Source organism: Ptiloglossa arizonensis, unplaced genomic scaffold (assembly GCF_051014685.1).
Source record: "Ptiloglossa arizonensis isolate GNS036 unplaced genomic scaffold, iyPtiAriz1_principal scaffold0231, whole genome shotgun sequence".
Lineage (NCBI taxonomy): Eukaryota > Metazoa > Arthropoda > Insecta > Hymenoptera > Colletidae > Ptiloglossa > Ptiloglossa arizonensis.
This window is the reverse complement of record NW_027478601.1, coordinates 658,780-685,545: the sequence shown is the minus strand read 5'-3', so window position 1 is coordinate 685,545 and position 26,766 is coordinate 658,780.

Sequence of the window (26,766 nt, the reverse complement as noted above, 5' to 3'; positions counted from 1 at the left end):
GTTACACGTTATACGTTATACGTTATACGTTATACGTTATTCTGTTATACGTTATACGTTATATGTTATACGTATACGATATACGTTATACGTTATACGTTATTACGTTATCGTTATTCACGTTATCGTTATACGTTCTACGATATCGTTATACGTTATACGTTATCTACGTTACTTACGTTATGCTTATACGTTTACGATCTTCGTTATACGTTATACCGTTATCTAGTATACGTTATACGTTATACGTTCCTAGCGTCATACGTTATACGTTATGCGTTATCACGTTATACATTATACGTTATATACGCTTTTACGTTATGCGTTATGCGTTCTTCGTTAGTCTATACGTTATTCGGTGTGCCGTTATACGTCCTACGATATACGTTATACGTTATACGTTCTAAGGTTATACGTTATACGTTATACGTTATACGTATACGTTATACGTTATACGTATAGTTATACGTTCTACGTTATACGTTATACGTCATACGGTTATACGTTATACGCTTTTACGTTGTACGTTATACGTTATAGTATACGTTATACGTGATAGCTTATACGTTAACGTTATACGTTATACGTCAGTATTCGTAATACGTATACGTTTTACGTTATTCGTATACGTTATACGTTATACGTTATACGTTATACGTTATACGTTATAAGTTATACGTTATACGTAACGTTATCGTATCGTTATACGTTCGTTACGTTATACGTTTATACGTTATACGTTATACGTTACTCGTTATACGTTATCGTTAGTTATACGATATACGTTATACGTTATACGTTATACGTTATCTACGTTATGCGTTATACGTTCTACGATATACGTTATACGTTATACGTTATACGTTATACGTTATGCGTTATACGTTATACGATATTCGTTATACGTTATACGTTATTAGTTATACGTTATACGTTATACGTTATACGTATAGGTATACGTTTATACGTTTTACGTTATACGTTATACGTATAAGTTACGTTATACGTTATACGTTATACGTTACGTATACGTCATAGTTATACGTTATACGTTTACGTTGTACGTTTACGATATACGTTATACGTTATTCTCTATACGTCTTCGTTACACGTTATACGTTATACGTTATACGTTATACGTTTACGTTTCGTTATACGTTATACGTTATACGATATACGTTATACGTTACACATTATACGTTATACGTTATACGTTATACGTTAAGTATACTTTATACGTTATACGTTATACGATATACGTTATACGTTATACGTTATACGTTATACGTTATACGTTATACGTATACGTTATACGTTATACGTATACGTTATACGTTATACGTTATTTGTTATACGTTTATACGTTATACGTTATACGTTCTACGTTATACGTATACGTTACTACGTTTACGTTATACGTTATACGTTATAAGTTTTACGTTATACCGATATACGTTCTACGTTATTCTTTATACGTCTTCGTACACGTTATACGTTATACGTTATACGTTATACGTTTCGTTATTCGTTATACGTTATACGTTATACGATATACCGTTATAACAGTTCTACATTATACGTTATACGTTATACGTTATACGTTATACGTTATACTTTATACGTTATACGTTATACGATATACGTTATACGTTATACGTTATACGTTATACGTTATACGTTATACGTTATACGTTATCGTTATACGTTATACGTTATACGTTATACGTTATACGTTATACGTCATACGTTATACGTTATACGTTATACGTTATACGTTATACGTTATACGTTACACGTACACGTTATACGTTATACGTTATACGTTATACGTTATACGTTATACGTTATACGTTATACGTTATACGTTTTACGTTATTCGTTATACGTTATACGTTAATACGATATACGTTATACGTTATACGTTATACGTTATACGTTATACGTTATACGTTATACGTTATACTTTATACGTTATACGTTATACGATATACGTTATACGTTATACGTTATACGTTGATACGTTATACGTTATACGTTATACGTTATACGTTACTACGTTATACGTTATACGTTATACGTTATACGTTTATACGTTATCTCGTTATACGTTATACGTTACGTTATACGTTATACGTTATACGTTATACGTTATACGTTATACGTTATACGTTATATACGTTAACTACGTTATACGTTATACGTTATAAGTTGTACGTTATACGATATACGTTATACGTTATTCTTTATACGTTTCGTTACACGTTATACGTTATACGTTATACGTTATACGTTTTACGTTATTCGTTATACGTATACGTTATACGATATACGTTATACGTTATACATTATACGTTATACGTTATACGTTATACGTTATACGTTATACTTTATACGTTATACGTTATACGATATACGTATCGTTATACGTTACACGTTATACGTTATACGTTATCGTTATACGTTATACGTTATACGTTATACGTTATACGTTATACGTTATACGTTATACGTTATACGTTATACGTTATACGTTATACGTAATACGTTATACGTTATACGTTACACGTTACACGTTATACGTTATACGTTATACGTTATACGTTATACGTTATACGTTATACGTTATACGTTATACGTTTATAATTATACGTGATACGTTATACGTTATACGTTATACGTTATACGTTATACGTTATACGTTATACGTTATACGTTATACGTTATACGTTATACGTTATACGTTATACGTTATACGTTGTACGTTATACGTAAGTTGTACGTTATACGATATACGTTATACGTTGTACGTTATACGTTATAAGTTGTACGTTATACGATATACGTATACGTTATTCGTTATACGTACTTCGTTACACGTATACGTTATACGTTATACGTTATACGTTATACGTTATACGTTATACGTTGTACGTTATACGTATAAGTTATACGTTATACGTCATACGTTATACGTTATACGTTATACGTTATACGTCATAGTATACGTTGAACGTTATACGTTATACGTTGTACGTTATACGTTATACGTTATACGTTATACGTTATACGTTATACGTTATACGTTTACGTTGTACGTTATACGTTATAAGTTGTACGTTATACGATATACGTTATACGTTATTCGTTATACGTACTTCGTTACACGTTATACGTTATACGTTATTCGTAATACGTTGATACGTGATACGTTATACTTTGTACGTTATACGTTATACGTTATACGTTATACATTATACGTTATACGTTATACATTACATGTTATGCGTTATACGTTATACGTTATACGTTATACGTTATACGTTATACGTTACTCGGTATGCGTTATACGTATACGTTATACGTTATACGTTATAGGTTATACTTTATACGTTATACGTTATACGTTATACGTTATACGTTATACGTTATACGTTATACGTTATACGTTACACGTTATACGTCAAAGGTTATACGTTATACGTCATAGGTTATACGTTATACGTTATACGTTGTACGTTTATACGTTATAAGTTATACGTTATACGTCATAGGTTATACGTTGAACGTTATACGTTATACGTAGTATGTAATGCGTCGTACGTTTTACGTTCTTCGTTATACGTTTATACGTTTTACGTTATACGTTATACGTTATACGTTATACGTTATACGTTATACGTTATACGTTATACGTTATACGTTATACGTTATACGTTATACGTTACACGTTACACGTTATACGTTATACGTTATACGTTATACGTTATACGTTATACGTTATACGTACACGTTATCACGTTATACGTTATACGTTATACGTTATACGTTATACGTTATACGTTATACGTTATACGTTATACGTTACGTATACGTTATACGTTATACGTTATACGTTATACGTTATACGTTATACGTCATACGTTATACTTTATACGTTATACGTTATACGTTATACGTTATACGTTATACGTTATACGTCATAGCGTTATACGTTGACGTTATCGTTATACGTTACTATCGTTATACGTTATACGTCTATACGTTATACGTTATACGTTATACGTTATACGTTATACGTTGTACGTTATACGTTAGTAGTTGTACGTTACGACGTATACGTTATACGTTGTACGTTATACGTTATAAGTTGTACGTTATACGATATACGTTATACGTTATCGTTATACGTACTTCGTTACCGTTATACGTTATACGTTATACGTTATACGTTATACGTTATACGTTATCGTTGTACGTTATACGTATAAGTTATACGTTATACGTCATACGTTATACGTTATACGATATACGTTATACGTCATAGGTTATACGTTGAACGTTATACGTTATACGTTATACGTATACGTTATACGTTATACGTTATACGTTATACGTTATACGTTATACGTTGTACGTTATACGTTAGAAGTTGTACGTTATACGATTATACGTTATACGTTATTCGTTATACGTACTTCGTTACACGTTATACGTTATACGTTATTCGTAATACGTTATACTGCTACGTTATACTTTGTATGTTATACGTTATACGTTATACGTTATACATTATACGTTATACGTTATACATTACAGTATGCGTTATACGTTATACGTCTATACGTTATACGTTATACGTTATACGTTACTCGGTATGCGTTATACGTTATACGTTATACGTTATACGTTATACGTTATACTTTATACGTTATACGTTATACGTTATACGTTATACGTTATACGTTATACGTTATACGTTACACGTTATACGTCATAGGTTATACGTTATACGTCATAGGTTATACGTTATACGTTATACGTTGTACGTTATACGTTATAAGTTATACGTTATACGTCATAGGTTATACGTTGAACGTTATACGTTATACGTAGTATGTAATGCGTCGTACGTTTTACGTTATTCGTTATACGTTATACGTTATACGTATACGTTATACGTTATACGTTATACGTTATACGTTTATACGTTATACGTTATACGTTATACGTTATACGTTATACGTTATACGTTATACGTTATACGTTATACGTTATACGTTATACGTTATACGTTATACGTTATACGTTATACGTTATACGTTATTCGTTATACGTTATACGTTATACGTCATAGGTTATACGTTATACGTTATACGTTATGCGTTATGCGTTATGCGTTATACGTTATACGTTATACATTATACGTTATACGTTATACGTTATACGTTATACGTTATACGTTATACGTTATACGTTATACGATATACGTTATACGTTATACGTTATACGTTATACGTTATGCGTTATACGTTCTACGTATTCGTTATACGTTATACGTTATTAGTTATACGTTATACGTTATACGTTATACGTCATAGGTTATACGTTATACGTTATGCGTTATACGTTATACATTATACGTTATACGATATACGTTATACGTTATGCGTTATGCGTTCTTCGTACCGTATACGTTATTCGGTGTGCGTTATACATTATACGTTATACGTTATACGTTATACTTTTACGTTATACGTTATACGTTATACGTTATACGTTATACGTTATACGTTATACGTTATACGTTACACGTTCACGTATACGTTATACGTTATACGTTATACGTTATACGTTATACGTTATACGTTATACGTTATACGTCTTACGTTATTCGTTATACGTTATACGTTATACGATATACGTTATACGTTATACATTACGTTATACGTTATACGTTATACGTTATACGTTATACTTATACGTTATACGTTATACGATATACGTATACGTTATACGTTATACGTTATACGTTATACGTTATACGTTATACGTTATACGTTTTATACGTTATACGTATACGTTATACGTTATACGTTATACGTTATACGTTATACGTTATACGTTATACGTTATCGTATACGTTATACGTTATACGTTATACGTTATACGTTATACGTTATACGTTATACGTTATACGTTATACGTTATACGTTATACGTTATACGTTATACGTTATACGTTATACGTTATACGTTATAAGTTCTACGTTATACGATATACGTTATACGTTATTCTTTATACGTTCTTCGTTACACGTTATACGTTATACGTTATACGTTATACGTTTTAACGTTATCGTTATACGTTATACGTTATACGATATACGTTATACGTTATACGTTATACGTTATACGTTCATACTTTATACGTTATACGTTATACGATATACGTTATACGTTATACGTTATACGTTATACGTTATACGTTATACGTTTATACGTTATACGTTATACGTTATACGTTACGTTATACGTTATACGTTATACGTTATACGTTATACGTTATACTTATACGTTATACGTTATACGTTATACGTTATACGTTACACGTTACACGTTATACGTTATACGTTATACGTTATACGTTATACGTTATACGTTATACGTTATACGTTATACGTATAATTTATACGTTATACGTTATACGTTATACGTTATACGTTATATCGTTATACGTTATACGTTATACGTTATACGTTATACGTTATACGTTATACGTTATACGTTATACGTTATACGTTATACGTTGTACGTTATACGTTATAAGTTGTACGTTATACGATATACGTTATACGTTGTACGTTATACGTTATAAGTTGTACGTTATACGATATACGTTATACGTTATTCGTTATACGTACTTCGTTACACGTTATACGTTATACGTTATACGTTATACGTTATACGTTATACGTTATACGTTGTACGTTATACGTTATCAGTTATACGTTATACGTCATACGTTATACGTTATACGTTATACGTTATACGTACGTCATAGGTTATACGTTGAACGTTATACGTTATACGTTATACGTTATACGTTATACGTTATACGTTATACGTTATACGTTATACGTTATACGTATACGTTGTACGTTATACGTTATAAGTTGTACGTTATACGATATACGTTATACGTTATTCGTTATACGTACTTCGTTACACCGTTATACGTTATACGTTATTCGTAATACGTTATACGTGATACGTTATACTTTGTACGTTATACGTTATACGTTATACGTATACATTATACGTTATACGTTATACATTACATGTTATGCGTTATACGTTATACGTTATACGTTATACGTTATACGTTATACGTTACTCGGTATGCGTTATACGTTATACGTTATACGTTATACGTTATACGTTATACGTTATACGTTTATACGTTCTACGTTATACGTTATACGTTATACGTTATACGTTATACGTTATACGTTATACGTTATACGTTATACGTTATACGTATACGTTATACGTTATACGTTATACGTTATACGTTATACGTTATACGTTATACGTTATACGTTAGTGTACGTTATACGATATACGTTATACGTTATTCTTTATACGTTCTTCGTTACACGTTATACGTTATACGTTATACGTTATACGTTTTACGTTATTCGTTATACGTTATACGTTATACGATATACGTTATACGTTATACATTATACGTTACGTACGTTATACGTTATACGTTATACTTTATACGTTATACGTTATACGTTATACGATATACGTTATACGTTATACGTTATACGTTATACGTTATACGTTATACGTTATACGTTATACGTTATACGTTATACGTTATACGTTATACGTTATACGTTATACGTTATACGTTATACGTTATACGTTATACGTTATACGTTATACGTTATACGTTATACGTTACACGTTACACGTTATACGTTATACGTTATACGTTATACGTTATACGTTATACGTTATACGTTATACGTTATACGTTATACGTATACTTATACGTTATACGTTATACGTATATACGTTATACGTTATACGTTATACGTTATACGTTATACGTTATACGTTATACGTTATACGTTATACGTTATACGTTATACGTTATACGTTATACGTTGTACGTTATACGTTATAAGTTGTACGTTATACGATATACGTTATACGTTGTACGTTATACGTTATAAGTTGTACGTTATACGATATACGTTATACGTTATTCGTTATACGTACTTCGTTACACGTTATACGTTATACGTTATACGTTATACGTTATACGTTATACGTTATACGTTGTACGTTATACGTTATAAGTTATACGTTATACGTCATACGTTATACGTTATGTTATACGTTATACGTTATACGTTATACGTTATACGTTATACGTTATACGTTATACGTTATACGTTATACGTTATACGTTATACGTTATACGTTGTACGTTATACGTTATAAGTTGCACGTTATACGATATACGTTATACGTTATTCGTTATACGTACTTCGTTACACGTTATACGTTATACGTTATTCGTAATACGTTATACGTGATACGTTATACTTTGTACGTTATACGTTATACGTTATACGTTATACATTATACGTTATACGTTATACATTACATGTTATGCGTTATACGTTATACGTTATACGTTATACGTTATACGTTATACGTTACTCGGTATGCGTTATACGTTATACGTTATACGTTATACGTTATACGTTATACTTTATACGTTATACGTTATACGTTATACGTTATACGTTATACGTTATACGTTATACGTTATACGTTATACGTTATACGTTATACGTTATACGTTATACGTTATACGTTATACGTTATACGTTATACGTTATACGTTATACGTTATACGTTATACGTTATAAGTTGTACGTTATACGATATACGTTATACGTTATTCTTTATACGTTCTTCGTTACACGTTATACGTTATACGTTATACGTTATACGTTTTACGTTATTCGTTATACGTTATACGTTATACGATATACGTTATACGTTATACATTATACGTTATACGTTATACGTTATACGTTATACGTTATACTTTATACGTTATACGTTATACGATATACGTTATACGTTATACGTTATACGTTATACGTTATACGTTATACGTTATACGTTATACGTTATACGTTATACGTTATACGTTATACGTTATACGTTATACGTTATACGTTATACGTTATACGTTATACGTTATACGTTATACGTTATACGTTATACGTTACACGTTACACGTTATACGTTATACGTTATACGTTATACGTTATACGTTATACGTTATACGTTATACGTTATACGTTATAATTTATACGTTATACGTTATACGTTATACGTTATACGTTATACGTTATACGTTATACGTTATACGTTATACGTTATACGTTATACGTTATACGTTATACGTTATACGTTATACGTTATACGTTGTACGTTATACGTTATAAGTTGTACGTTATACGATATACGTTATACGTTGTACGTTATACGTTATAAGTTGTACGTTATACGATATACGTTATACGTTATTCGTTATACGTACTTCGTTACACGTTATACGTTATACGTTATACGTTATACGTTATACGTTATACGTTATACGTTGTACGTTATACGTTATAAGTTATACGTTATACGTCATACGTTATACGTTATACGTTATACGTTATACGTCATAGGTTATACGTTGAACGTTATACGTTATACGTTATACGTTATACGTTATACGTTATACGTTATACGTTATACGTTATACGTTATACGTTATACGTTGTACGTTATACGTTATAAGTTGTACGTTATACGATATACGTTATACGTTATTCGTTATACGTACTTCGTTACACGTTATACGTTATACGTTATTCGTAATACGTTATACGTGATACGTTATACTTTGTACGTTATACGTTATACGTTATACGTTATACATTATACGTTATACGTTATACATTACATGTTATGCGTTATACGTTATACGTTATACGTTATACGTTATACGTTATACGTTACTCGGTATGCGTTATACGTTATACGTTATACGTTATACGTTATACGTTATACTTTATACGTTATACGTTATACGTTATACGTTATACGTTATACGTTATACGTTATACGTTACACGTTATACGTCATAGGTTATACGTTATACGTCATAGGTTATACGTTATACGTTATACGTTGTACGTTATACGTTATAAGTTATACGTTATACGTCATAGGTTATACGTTGAACGTTATACGTTATACGTAGTATGTAATGCGTCGTACGTTTTACGTTATTCGTTATACGTTATACGTTATACGTTATACGTTATACGTTATACGTTATACGTTATACGTTATACGTTATACGTTATACGTTATACGTTATACGTTATACGTTATACGTTATACGTTATACGTTATACGTTATACGTTATACGTTATACGTTATACGTTATACGTTATACGTTATACGTTATACGTTATACGTTATACGTTATACGTTATACGTTATACGTTATACGTCATAGGTTATACGTTATACGTTATACGTTATGCGTTAAGCGTTATACGTTATACGTTATACATTATACGTTATACGTTATACGTTATACGTTATACGTTATACGTTATACGTTATAAGTTGTACGTTATACGATATACGTTATACGTTATTCTTTATACGTTCTTCGTTACACGTTATACGTTATACGTTATACGTTATACGTTTTACGTTATTCGTTATACGTTATACGTTATACGATATACGTTATACGTTATACGTTATACGTTATACGTTATACGTTATACGTTATACTTTATACGTTATACGTTATACGTTATACGTTATACGTTATACGTTATACGTTATACGTTATACGTTATACGTTATACATTATACGTTATACGTTATACGTTATACGTTATACGTTATACGTTACACGTTATACGTTATACGTTACACGTTATACGTTATACGTTATACGTTATACGTTATACGTTATACGTTATACGTTATACGTTATACGTTATACGTTATACGTTATACGTTATACGTTATACGTTATACGTTATACGTTATACGTTATACGTTATACGTTATACGTTATACGTTATACGTTATACGTTGTACGTTATACGTTATAAGTTGTACGTTATACGATATACGTTACACGTTGTACGTTATACGTTATAAGTTGTACGTTATACGATATACGTTATACGTTATTCGTTATACGTACTTCGTTACACGTTATACGTTATACGTTATACGTTATACGTTATACGTTATACGTTATACGTTGTACGTTATACGTTATAAGTTATACGTTATACGTCATACGTTATACGTTATACGTTATACGTTATACGTCATAGGTTATACGTTGAACGTTATACGTTATACGTTATACGTTATACGTTATACGTTATACGTTATACGTTATACGTTATACGTTATACGTTGTACGTTATACGTTATAAGTTGTACGTTATACGATATACGTTATACGTTATTCGTTATACGTACTTCGTTACACGTTATACGTTATACGTTATTCGTAATACGTTATACGTGATACGTTATACTTTGTACGTTATACGTTATACGTTATACGTTATACATTATACGTTATACGTTATACATTACATGTTATGCGTTATACGTTATACGTTATACGTTATACGTTATACGTTATACGTTACTCGGTATGCGTTATACGTTATACGTTATACGTTATACGTTATACGTTATACTTTATACGTTATACGTTATACGTTATACGTTATACGTTATACGTTATACGTTATACGTTACACGTTATACGTCATAGGTTATACGTTATACGTCATAGGTTATACGTTATACGTTATACGTTATACGTTATACGTTATACGTTATACGTTATACGTTATACGTCATAGGTTATACGTTATACGTTATACGTTATGCGTTAAGCGTTATACGTTATACGTTATACATTATACGTTATACGTTATACGTTATACGTTATACGTTATACGTTATACGTTATAAGTTGTACGTTATACGATATACGTTATACGTTATTCTTTATACGTTCTTCGTTACACGTTATACGTTATACGTTATACGTTATACGTTTTACGTTATTCGTTATACGTTATACGTTATACGATATACGTTATACGTTATACGTTATACGTTATACGTTATACGTTATACGTTATACTTTATACGTTATACGTTATACGTTATACGTTATACGTTATACGTTATACGTTATACGTTATACGTTATACGTTATACATTATACGTTATACGTTATACGTTATACGTTATACGTTATACGTTACACGTTATACGTTATACGTTACACGTTATACGTTATACGTTATACGTTATACGTTATACGTTATACGTTATACGTTATACGTTATACGTTATACGTTATACGTTATACGTTATACGTTATACGTTATACGTTATACGTTATACGTTATACGTTATACGTTATACGTTATACGTTATACGTTATACGTTGTACGTTATACGTTATAAGTTGTACGTTATACGATATACGTTACACGTTGTACGTTATACGTTATAAGTTGTACGTTATACGATATACGTTATACGTTATTCGTTATACGTACTTCGTTACACGTTATACGTTATACGTTATACGTTATACGTTATACGTTATACGTTATACGTTGTACGTTATACGTTATAAGTTATACGTTATACGTCATACGTTATACGTTATACGTTATACGTTATACGTCATAGGTTATACGTTGAACGTTATACGTTATACGTTATACGTTATACGTTATACGTTATACGTTATACGTTATACGTTATACGTTATACGTTGTACGTTATACGTTATAAGTTGTACGTTATACGATATACGTTATACGTTATTCGTTATACGTACTTCGTTACACGTTATACGTTATACGTTATTCGTAATACGTTATACGTGATACGTTATACTTTGTACGTTATACGTTATACGTTATACGTTATACATTATACGTTATACGTTATACATTACATGTTATGCGTTATACGTTATACGTTATACGTTATACGTTATACGTTATACGTTACTCGGTATGCGTTATACGTTATACGTTATACGTTATACGTTATACGTTATACTTTATACGTTATACGTTATACGTTATACGTTATACGTTATACGTTATACGTTATACGTTATACGTTATACGTTACACGTTATACGTCATAGGTTATACGTTATACGTCATAGGTTATACGTTATACGTTATACGTTGTACGTTATACGTTATAAGTTATACGTTATACGTCATAGGTTATACGTTGAACGTTATACGTTATACGTAGTATGTAATGCGTCGTACGTTTTACGTTATTCGTTATACGTTATACGTTATACGTTATACGTTATACGTTGTACGTTATACGTTATACGTTATACGTTATACGTTATACGTTATACGTTATACGTTATACGTTATACGTTATACGTTATACGTTATACGTTATACGTTATACGTTATACGTTATACGTTATACGTTATACGTTATACGTTATACGTTATACGTTATACGTTATACGTTATACGTTATACGTCATAGGTTATACGTTATACGTTATACGTTATGCGTTATGCGTTATACGTTATACGTTATACGTTATACGTTATTAGTTATACGTTATACGTTATACGTTATACGTCATAGGTTATACGTTATACGTTATGCGTTATACGTTATACATTATACGTTATACGATATACGTTATACGTTATGCGTTATGCGTTCTTCGTTACACGTTATACGTTATTCGGTGTGCGTTATACATTATACGTTATACGTTATACGTTATACTTTATACGTTATACGTTATACGTTATACGTTATACGTTATACATTATACGTTATACGTTATACGTTATACCTTATACGTTACACGTTATACGTCATAGGTTATATGTTATACGTTATACGTTATACGTTATACGTTATACGTTATACGTTATACGTCATAGGTTATACGTTATACGTTTTACGTTGTACGTTATACGTTATAAGTTATACGTTATACGTCATAGGTTATACGTTGAACGTTATACGTTATACGTAGTATGTAATGCGTCGTACGTTTTACGTTATTCGTTATACGTTATACATTATACGTTATACGTTATACGTTATACGTTATACGTTATACGCTATACGTTATACGTTATACGTTATACGTTATACGTTATACGTTATACGTTATACGTTATACGTTATACGTTATACGTTATACGTTATACGTTATACGTTATACGTTATACGTTGTACGTTATACGTTATAAGTTGTACGTTATACGATATACGTTATACGTTATTCTTTATACGTTCTTCGTTACACGTTATACATTATACGTTATACGTTACACGTTATACGTTTTACGTTATTCGTTATACGTTATACGTTATACGATATACGTTATACGTTATACGTTATACGTTATACGTTACACGTTATACGTTATACTTTATACGTTATAGGTGTTACGTTATACGTTATACGTCATAGGTTATACGTTATATGTTATACGTTATACGTTATACGTTATACGTCATACGTTATACGTTATACGTTATACGTTATACGTTATACGTTATACGTTATACGTTATTCGTAATACGTTATAAGGTGATACGTTATACTTTGTACGTTATACGTTATACGTTATACGTTATACATTATACGTTATACGTTATACGTTATACGTCATAGGTTATACGTTATACGTTATACGTTATACGTTATACGTTATACGTTATACGTTATACGTTATACGTTGTACGTTATACGTTATAAGTTTTACGTTATACGATATACGTTATACGTTATACGTTATACGTTATACGTTATACGTTATACGTTATACGTTATACGTTATACGTTATACGTTATACGTTATACGTTATACGTTATACGTTATACGTTATACGTTATACGTTGTACGTTATACGTTATACGTTGTACGTTATACGATATACGTTATACGTTATTCGTTATACGTACTTCGTTACACGTTATACGTTATACGTTATTCGTAATACGTTATACGTGATACGTTATACTTTGTACGTTATACGTTATACGTTATACGTTATACATTATACGTTATACGTTATACATTACATGTTATGCGTTATACGTTATACGTTATACGTTATACGTTATACGTTATACGTTACTCGGTATGCGTTATACGTTATACGTTATACGTTATACGTTATACGTTATACTTTATACGTTATACGTTATACGTTATACGTTATACGTTATACGTTATACGTTATACGTTACACGTTATACGTCATAGGTTATACGTTATACGTCATAGGTTATACGTTATACGTTATAAGTTGTACGTTATACGATATACGTTATACGTTATTCGTTATACGTACTTCGTTACACGTTATACGTTATACGTTATTCGTAATACGTTATACGTGATACGTTATACTTTGTACGTTATACGTTATACGTTATACGTTATACATTATACGTTATACGTTATACATTACATGTTATGCGTTATACGTTATACGTTATACGTTATACGTTATACGTTATACGTTACTCGGTATGCGTTATACGTTATACGTTATACGTTATACGTTATACGTTATACTTTATACGTTATACGTTATACGTTATACGTTATACGTTATACGTTATACGTTATACGTTACACGTTATACGTCATAGGTTATACGTTATACGTCATAGGTTATACGTTATACGTTATACGTTGTACGTTATACGTTATAAGTTATACGTTATACGTCATAGGTTATACGTTGAACGTTATACGTTATACGTAGTATGTAATGCGTCGTACGTTTTACGTTATTCGTTATACGTTATACGTTATACGTTATACGTTATACGTTATACGTTATACGTTATACGTTATACGTTATACGTTATACGTTATACGTTATACGTTATACGTTATACGTTATACGTTATACGTTATACGTTATACGTTATACGTTATACTTTATACGTTATACGTTATACGTTATACGTTATACGTTATACGTTATACGTTATACGTCATAGGTTATACGTTATACGTTATACGTTATGCGTTATGCGTTATACGTTATACGTTATACATTATACGTTATACGTTATACGTTATACGTTATACGTTATACGTTATACGTTATAAGTTGTACGTTATACGATATACGTTATACGTTATTCTTTATACGTTCTTCGTTACACGTTATACGTTATACGTTATACGTTATACGTTTTACGTTATTCGTTATACGTTATACGTTATACGATATACGTTATACGTTATACATTATACGTTATACGTTATACGTTATACGTTATACGTTATACGTTATACGTTATACGTTATACTTTATACGTTATACGTTATACGTTATACGTTATAAGTTGTACGTTATACGATATACGTTATACGTTATTCTTTATACGTTCTTCGTTACACGTTATACGTTATACGTTATACGTTATACGTTTTACGTTATTCGTTATACGTTATACGTTATACGATATACGTTATACGTTATACATTATACGTTATACGTTATACGTTATACGTTACTCGGTATGCGTTATATGTTATACGTTATACGTTGTACGTTATACGTTATAAGTTATACGTTATACGTCATAGGTTATACGTTGAACGTTATACGTTATACGTAGTATGTAATGCGTCGTACGTTTTACGTTATTCGTTATACGTTATACGTTATACGTTATACGTCATACGTTATACGTTATACGTTACACGTTATACGTCATAGGTTATACGTTATACGTCATAGGTTATACGTTATACGTTATACGTTGTACGTTATACGTTATAAGTTATACGTTATACGTCATAGGTTATACGTTGAACGTTATACGTTATACGTAGTATGTAATGCGTCGTACGTTTTACGTTATTCGTTATACGTTATACGTTATACGTTATACGTTATACGTTATACGTTATACGTTATACGTTATACGTTATACGTTATACGTTATACGTTATACGTTATACGTTATACGTTATACGTTATACGTTATACGTTATACGTTATACGTTATACGTTATACGTTATACGTTATACGTTATACGTTATACGTTATACGTTATACGTTATACGTTATACGTTATACGTTACACGTTATACGTCATAGGTTATATGTTATACGTTATACGTTATACGTTATACGTTATACGTTATACGTTATACGTTATACGTTATACGTTATACGTTATACGTTATACGTTATACGTTATGCGTTATGCGTTATACGTTATACGTTATACATTATACGTTATACGTTATACGTTATACGTTATACGTTATACGTTATACGTTATACGTTATACGATATACGTTATACGTTATACGTTATACGTTATACGTTATGCGTTATACGTTGTACGATATTCGTTATACGTTATACGTTATTAGTTATACGTTATACGTTATACGTTATACGTCATAGGTTATACGTTATACGTTATGCGTTATACGTTATACATTATACGTTATACGATATACGTTATACGTTATGCGTTATGCGTTCTTCGTTACACGTTATACGTTATTCGGTGTGCGTTATACATTATACGTTATACGTTATACGTTATACTTTATACGTTATACGTTATATGTTATACGTTATACGTTATACGTTATACGTTATACGTTATACGTTATACGTTACACGTTATACGTCATAGGTTATATGTTATACGTTATACGTTATACGTTATACGTTATACGTTATACGTTATACGTCATAGGTTATACGTTATACGTTTTACGTTGTACGTTATACGTTATAAGTTATACGTTATACGTCATAGGTTATACGTTGAACGTTATACGTTATACGTAGTATGTAATGCGTCGTACGTTTTACGTTATTCGTTATACGTTATACATTATACGTTATACGTTATACGTTATACGTTATACGTTATACGCTATACGTTATACGTTATACGTTATACGTTATACGTTATACGTTATACGTTATACGTTATACGTTATACGTTATACGTTATACGTTATACGTTATACGATATACGTTATACGTTATACGTTATACGTTATACGTTATGCGTTATACGTTGTACGATATTCGTTATACGTTATACGTTATTAGTTATACGTTATACGTTATACGTTATACGTCATAGGTTATACGTTATACGTTATGCGTTATACGTTATACATTATACGTTATACGATATACGTTATACGCTATGCGTTATGCGTTCTTCGTTACACGTTATACGTTATTCGGTGTGCGTTATACATTATACGTTATACGTTATACGTTATACTTTATACGTTATACGTTATACGTTATACGTTATACGTTATACGTTATACGTTATACGTTATACGTTATACGTTATACGTTTTACGTTGTACGTTATACGTTATAAGTTATACGTTATACGTCATAGGTTATACGTTGAACGTTATACGTTATACGTAGTATGTAATGCGTCGTACGTTTTACGTTATTCGTTATACGTTATACATTATACGTTATACGTTATACGTTATACGTTATACGTTATACGCTATACGTTATACGTTATACGTTATACGTTATACGTTATACGTTATACGTTGTACGTTATACGTTATAAGTTGTACGTTATACGATATACGTTATACGTTATTCTTTATACGTTCTTCGTTACACGTTATACATTATACGTTATACGTTACACGTTATACGTTTTACGTTATTCGTTATACGTTATACGTTATACGATATACGTTATACGTTATACGTTATACGTTATACGTTACACGTTATACGTTATACTTTATACGTTATAGGTGTTACGTTATACGTTATACGTCATAGGTTATACGTTATATGTTATACGTTATACGTTATACGTTATACGTCATACGTTATACGTTATACGTTATACGTTATACGTTATACGTTATACGTTATTCGTAATACGTTATAAGGTGATACGTTATACTTTGTACGTTATACGTTATACGTTATACGTTATACATTATACGTTATACGTTATACGTTATACGTCATAGGTTATACGTTATACGTTATACGTTATACGTTATACGTTATACGTTATACGTTATGCGTTATACGTTGTACGTTATACGTTATAAGTTTTACGTTATACGATATACGTTATACGTTATACGTTATACGTTATACGTTATACGTTATACGTTATACGTTATACGTTATACGTTATACGTTATACGTTATACGTTATACGTTATACGTTATACGTTATACGTTGTACGTTATACGTTATACGTTGTACGTTATACGTTGTACGTTATACGTTATAAGTTGTACGTTATACGATATACGTTATACGTTATTCGTTATACGTACTTCGTTACACGTTATACGTTATACGTTATACGTTATACGTTATACGTTATACGTTATACGTTGTACGTTATACGTTATAAGTTATACGTTATACGTCATACGTTATACGTTATACGTTATACGTTATACGTCATAGGTTATACGTTGAACGTTATACGTTATACGTTATACGTTATACGTTATACGTTATACGTTATACGTTATACGTTATACGTTATACGTTATACGTTGTACGTTATACGTTATAAGTTGTACGTTATACGATATACGTTATACGTTATTCGTTATACGTACTTCGTTACACGTTATACGTTATACGTTATTCGTAATACGTTATACGTGATACGTTATACTTTGTACGTTATACGTTATACGTTATACGTTATACATTATACGTTATACGTTATACATTACATGTTATGCGTTATACGTTATACGTTATACGTTATACGTTATACGTTATACGTTACTCGGTATGCGTTATACGTTATACGTTATACGTTATACGTTATACGTTATACTTTATACGTTATACGTTATACGTTATACGTTATACGTTATACGTTATACGTTATACGTTACACGTTATACGTCATAGGTTATACGTTATACGTCATAGGTTATACGTTATACGTTATAAGTTGTACGTTATACGATATACGTTATACGTTATTCGTTATACGTACTTCGTTACACGTTATACGTTATACGTTATTCGTAATACGTTATACGTGATACGTTATACTTTGTACGTTATACGTTATACGTTATACGTTATACATTATACGTTATACGTTATACATTACATGTTATGCGTTATACGTTATACGTTATACGTTATACGTTATACGTTATACGTTATACGTTATACGTTATACGTTACTCGGTATGCGTTATACGTTATACGTTATACGTTATACGTTATACGTTATACTTTATACGTTATACGTTATACGTTATACGTTATACGTTATACGTTATACGTTATACGTTATACGTTACACGTTATACGTCATAGGTTATACGTTATACGTCATAGGTTATACGTTATACGTTATACGTTGTACGTTATACGTTATAAGTTATACGTTATACGTCATAGGTTATACGTTATACGTTATACGTTATGCGTTATGCGTTATACGTTATACGTTATACATTATACGTTATACGTTATACGTTATACGTTATACGTTATACGTTATACGTTATACGTTATACGTTATAAGTTGTACGTTATACGATATACGTTATACGTTGTTCTTTATACGTTCTTCGTTACACGTTATACGTTATACGTCATAGGTTATACGTTATACGTTATACGTTATGCGTTATGCGTTATACGTTATACGTTATACATTATACGTTATACGTTATACGTTATACGTTATACGTTATACGTTATACGTTATAAGTTGTACGTTATACGATATACGTTATACGTTATTCTTTATACGTTCTTCGTTACACGTTATACGTTATACGTTATACGTTATACGTTTTACGTTATTCGTTATACGTTATACGTTATACGATATACGTTATACGTTATACATTATACGTTATACGTTATACGTTATACGTTATACGTTATACGTTATACGTTATACGTTATACGTTATACGTTATACGTTATACGTTATACGTTATAAGTTGTACGTTATACGATATACGTTATACGTTATTCTTTATACGTTCTTCGTTACACGTTATACGTTATACGTTATACGTTATACGTTTTACGTTATTCGTTATACGTTATACGTTATACGATATACGTTATACGTTATACATTATACGTTATACGTTATACGTTATACGTTACTCGGTATGCGTTATACGTTATACGTTATACGTTGTACGTTATACGTTATAAGTTATACGTTATACGTCATAGGTTGTACGTTGAACGTTATACGTTATACGTAGTATGTAATGCGTCGTACGTTTTACGTTATTCGTTATACGTTATACGTTATACGTTATACGTTATACGTTATACGTTATACGTTATACGTTATACGTTATACGTTATACGTTATAAGTTATACGTTATACGTTATACGTTATACGTTATACGTTATACGTTATACGTTATACGTTATACGTTATACGTTATACGTTATACGTTATACGTTATACGTTATACGTTATACGTTATACGTTATACGTTATACGTTATACGTTATACGTTATACGTTATACGTTATACGTTATACGTTATACGTTATACGTTATACGTCATAGGTTATACGTTATACGTTATACGTTATGCGTTATGCGTTATACGTTATACGTTATACATTATACGTTATACGTTATACGTTATACGTTATACGTTATACGTTATACGTTATACGTTATACGATATACGTTATACGTTATACGTTATACGTTATACGTTATGCGTTATACGTTCTACGATATTCGTTATACGTTATACGTTATTAGTTATACGTTATACGTTATACGTTATACGTCATAGGTTATACGTTATACGTTATGCGTTATACGTTATACATTATACGTTATACGATATACGTTACACGTTATGCGTTATGCGTTCTTCGTTACACGTTATACGTTATTCGGTGTGCGTTATACATTATACGTTATACGTTATACGTTATACTTTATACGTTATACGTTATACGTTATACGTTATACGTTATACGTTATACGTTATACGTTATACGTTATACGTTATACGTTACACGTTATACGTCATAGGTTATATGTTATACGTTATACGTTATACGTTATACGTTATACGTTATAAGTTATACGTTATACGTCATAGGTTATACGTTGCACGTTATACGTTATACGTAGTATGTAATGCGTCGTACGTTTTACGTTATTCGTTATACGTTATACGTTATACGTTATACGTTATACGTTATACGTTATACGTTATACGCTATATGTTATACGTTATACGTTATACGTTATACGTTATACGTTATACGTTGTACGTTATACGTTATACGTTATACGTTATACGTTATACGTTGTACGTTATACGTTATAAGTTGTACGTTATACGATATACGTTATACGTTATTCTTTATACGTTCTTCGTTACACGTTGTACATTATACGTTATACGTTACACGTTATACGTTTTACGTTATTCGTTATACGTTATACGTTATACGATATACGTTATACGTTATACGTTATACGTTATACGTTATACGTCATAGGTTATACGTTGAACGTTATACGTTATACGTCATACGTTATACGTTATACGTTATACGTTATACGTCATAGGTTATACGTTGAACGTTATACGTTATACGTTATACGTTATACGTTATACGTTATACGTTATACGTTATACGTTATACGTTATACGTTATACGTTATACGTTATACGTTGTACGTTATACGTTATAAGTTGTACGTTATACGATATACGTTATACGTTATTCGTTATACGTACTTCGTTACACGTTATACGTTATACGTTATTCGTAATACGTTATACGTGATACGTTATACTTTGTACGTTATACGTTATACGTTATACGTTATACATTATACGTTATACGTTATACATTACATGTTATGCGTTATACGTTATACGTTATACGTTATACGTTATACGTTATACGTTATACGTTACTCGGTATGCGTTATACGTTATACGTTATACGTTATACGTTATACGTTATACTTTATACGTTATACGTTATACGTTATACGTTATACGTTATACGTTATACGTTATACGTTACACGTTATACGTCATAGGTTATACGTTATACGTCATAGGTTATACGTTATACGTTATAAGTTGTACGTTATACGATATACGTTATACGTTATTCGTTATACGTACTTCGTTACACGTTATACGTTATACGTTATTCGTAATACGTTATACGTGATACGTTATACTTTGTACGTTATACGTTATACGTTATACGTTATACATTATACGTTATACGTTATACATTACATGTTATGCGTTATACGTTATACGTTATACGTTATACGTTATACGTTATACGTTACTCGGTATGCGTTATACGTTATACGTTATACGTTATACGTTATACGTTATACTTTATACGTTATACGTTATACGTTATACGTTATACGTTATACGTTATACGTTATACGTTGTACGTTACACGTTATACGTCATAGGTTATACGTTATACGTCATAGGTTATACGTTATACGTTATACGTTATGCGTTATGCGTTATACGTTATACGTTATACATTATACGTTATACGTTATACGTTATACGTTATACGTTATACGTTATACGTTATAAGTTGTACGTTATACGATATACGTTATACGTTATTCTTTATACGTTCTTCGTTACACGTTATACGTTATACGTTATACGTTATACGTTATACGTTATACGTTATACGTTATACGTTATACGTTATACTTTATACGTTATAGGGGTTACGTTATACGTTATACGTTATACGTTATTCGTAATACGTTATACGTGATACGTTATACTTTGTACGTTATACGTTATACGTTATACGTTATACGTTATACGTTATACGTTATACGTTATACGTTATACGTTATACGTTATACGTTATACGTTATACGTTATACGTTATACGTTATACGTTGTACGTTATACGTTATACGTTATACGTTATACGTTATACTTTATACGTTATAGGGGTTACGTTATACGTTATACGTTATACGTTATTCGTAATACGTTATACGTGATACGTTATACTTTGTACGTTATACGTTATACGTTATACGTTATACATTATACGTTATACGTTATACATTACATGTTATGCGTTATACGTTATACGTTATACGTTATACGTTATACGTTATACGTTATACGTTATACGTTATACGTTATACGTTATACGTTATACGTTATACGTTATACGTTATACGTTATACGTTATACGTTATACGTTATACGTTATACGTTATACGTTATACGTTATACGTTATACGTTATACGTTATACGTTATACGTTATACGTTATACGTTATACGTTATACGTTATACTTTATACGTTATAGGGGTTACGTTATACGTTATACGTTATACGTTATTCGTAATACGTTATACGTGATACGTTATACTTTGTACGTTATACGTTATACGTTATACGTTATACGTTATACGTTATACGTTATACGTTATACGTTATACGTTATACGTTATACGTTATACGTTATACGTTATACCTTATACGTTATACGTTATACGTTATACGTCATAGGTTATACGTTATACGTTATACGTTATGCGTTATGCGTTATACGTTATACGTTATACATTATACGTTATACGTTATACGTTATACGTTATACGTTATACGTTATACGTTATAAGTTGTACGTTATACGATATACGTTATACGTTATTCTTTATACGTTCTTCGTTACACGTTATACGTTATACGTTATACGTTATACGTTTTACGTTATTCGTTATACGTTATACGTTATACGTTATACGTTATACGTTATACGTTATACGTTATACGTTATACGTTATACGTTATACGTTATACGTTATACGTTATACGTTATACGTTATACGTTACACGTTACACGTTATACGTTATACGTTATACGTTATACGTTATACGTTATACGTTATACGTTATACGTTATACGTTTTACGTTATTCGTTATACGTTATACGTTATACGTTATACGTTATACGTTATACGTTATACATTATACGTTATACGTTATACGTTATACGTTATACGTTATACGTTATACGTTATACGTTATACGTTATACGTTATACGTTATACGTTATACTTTATACGTTATACGTTATACGTTATACGTTATACGTTATACGTTATACGTTATACGTTATACGTTATACGTTATACGTTATACGTTATACGTTATACGTTGTACGTTATACGTTATAAGTTGTACGATATACGATATACGTTATACGTTATTCGTTATACGTTATACGTTATACAAAATACGTTATACGTTATACGTTATACGTTATGCGTTATACGTTCTACGATATTCGTTATACGTTATACGTTATACGTTATACATTACATGTTATGCGTTATACGTTATACGTTATACGTTATACGTTATACGTTATACGTTATACGTTATACATTATACGTTATACGTTATACATTACATGTTATGCGTTATACGTTATACGTTATACGTTATACGTTATACGTTATACGTTATACGTTATACATTACATGTTATGCGTTATACGTTATACGTTATACGTTATACGTTATACGTTATACGTTATAAGTTGTACGTTATACGATATACGTTATACGTTATTCTTTATACGTTCTTCGTTACACGTTATACGTTATACGTTATACGTTATACGTTTTACGTTATTCGTTATACGTTATACGTTATACGATATACGTTATACGTTATACATTATACGTTATACGTTATACGTTATACGTTACTCGGTATGCGTTATACGTTATACGTTATACGTTGTACGTTATACGTTATAAGTTATACGTTATACGTCATAGGTTATACGTTGAACGTTATACGTTATACGTAGTATGTAATGCGTCGTACGTTTTACGTTATTCGTTATACGTTATACGTTATACGTTATACGTTATACGTTATACGTTATACGTTATACGTTATACGTTATACGTTATACGTTATAAGTTATACGTTATGCGTTATACGTTATACGTTATACGTTATACGTTATACGTTATACGTTATACGTTATACGTTATACGTTATACGTTATACGTTATACGTTATACGTTATACGTTATACGTTATACGTTATACGTTATACGTTATACGTTATACGTTATACGTTATACGTCATAGGTTATACGTTATACGTTATACGTTATGCGTTATGCGTTATACGTTATACGTTATACATTATACGTTATACGTTATACGTTATACGTTATACGTTATACGTTATACGTTATACGTTATACGATATACGTTATACGTTATACGTTATACGTTATACGTTATGCGTTATACGTTCTACGATATTCGTTATACGTTATACGTTATTAGTTATACGTTATACGTTATACGTTATACGTCATAGGTTATACGTTATACGTTATGCGTTATACGTTATACATTATACGTTATACGATATACGTTATACGTTATGCGTTATGCGTTCTTCGTTACACGTTATACGTTATTCGGTGTGCGTTATACATTATACGTTATACGTTATACGTTATACTTTATACGTTATACGTTATACGTTATACGTTATACGTTATACGTTATACGTTATACGTTATACGTTATACGTTACACGTTATACGTCATAGGTTATATGTTATACGTTATACGTTATACGTTATACGTTATACGTTATACGTTATACGTCATAGGTTATACGTTATACGTTTTACGTTGTACGTTATACGTTATAAGTTATACGTTATACGTCATAGGTTATACGTTGAACG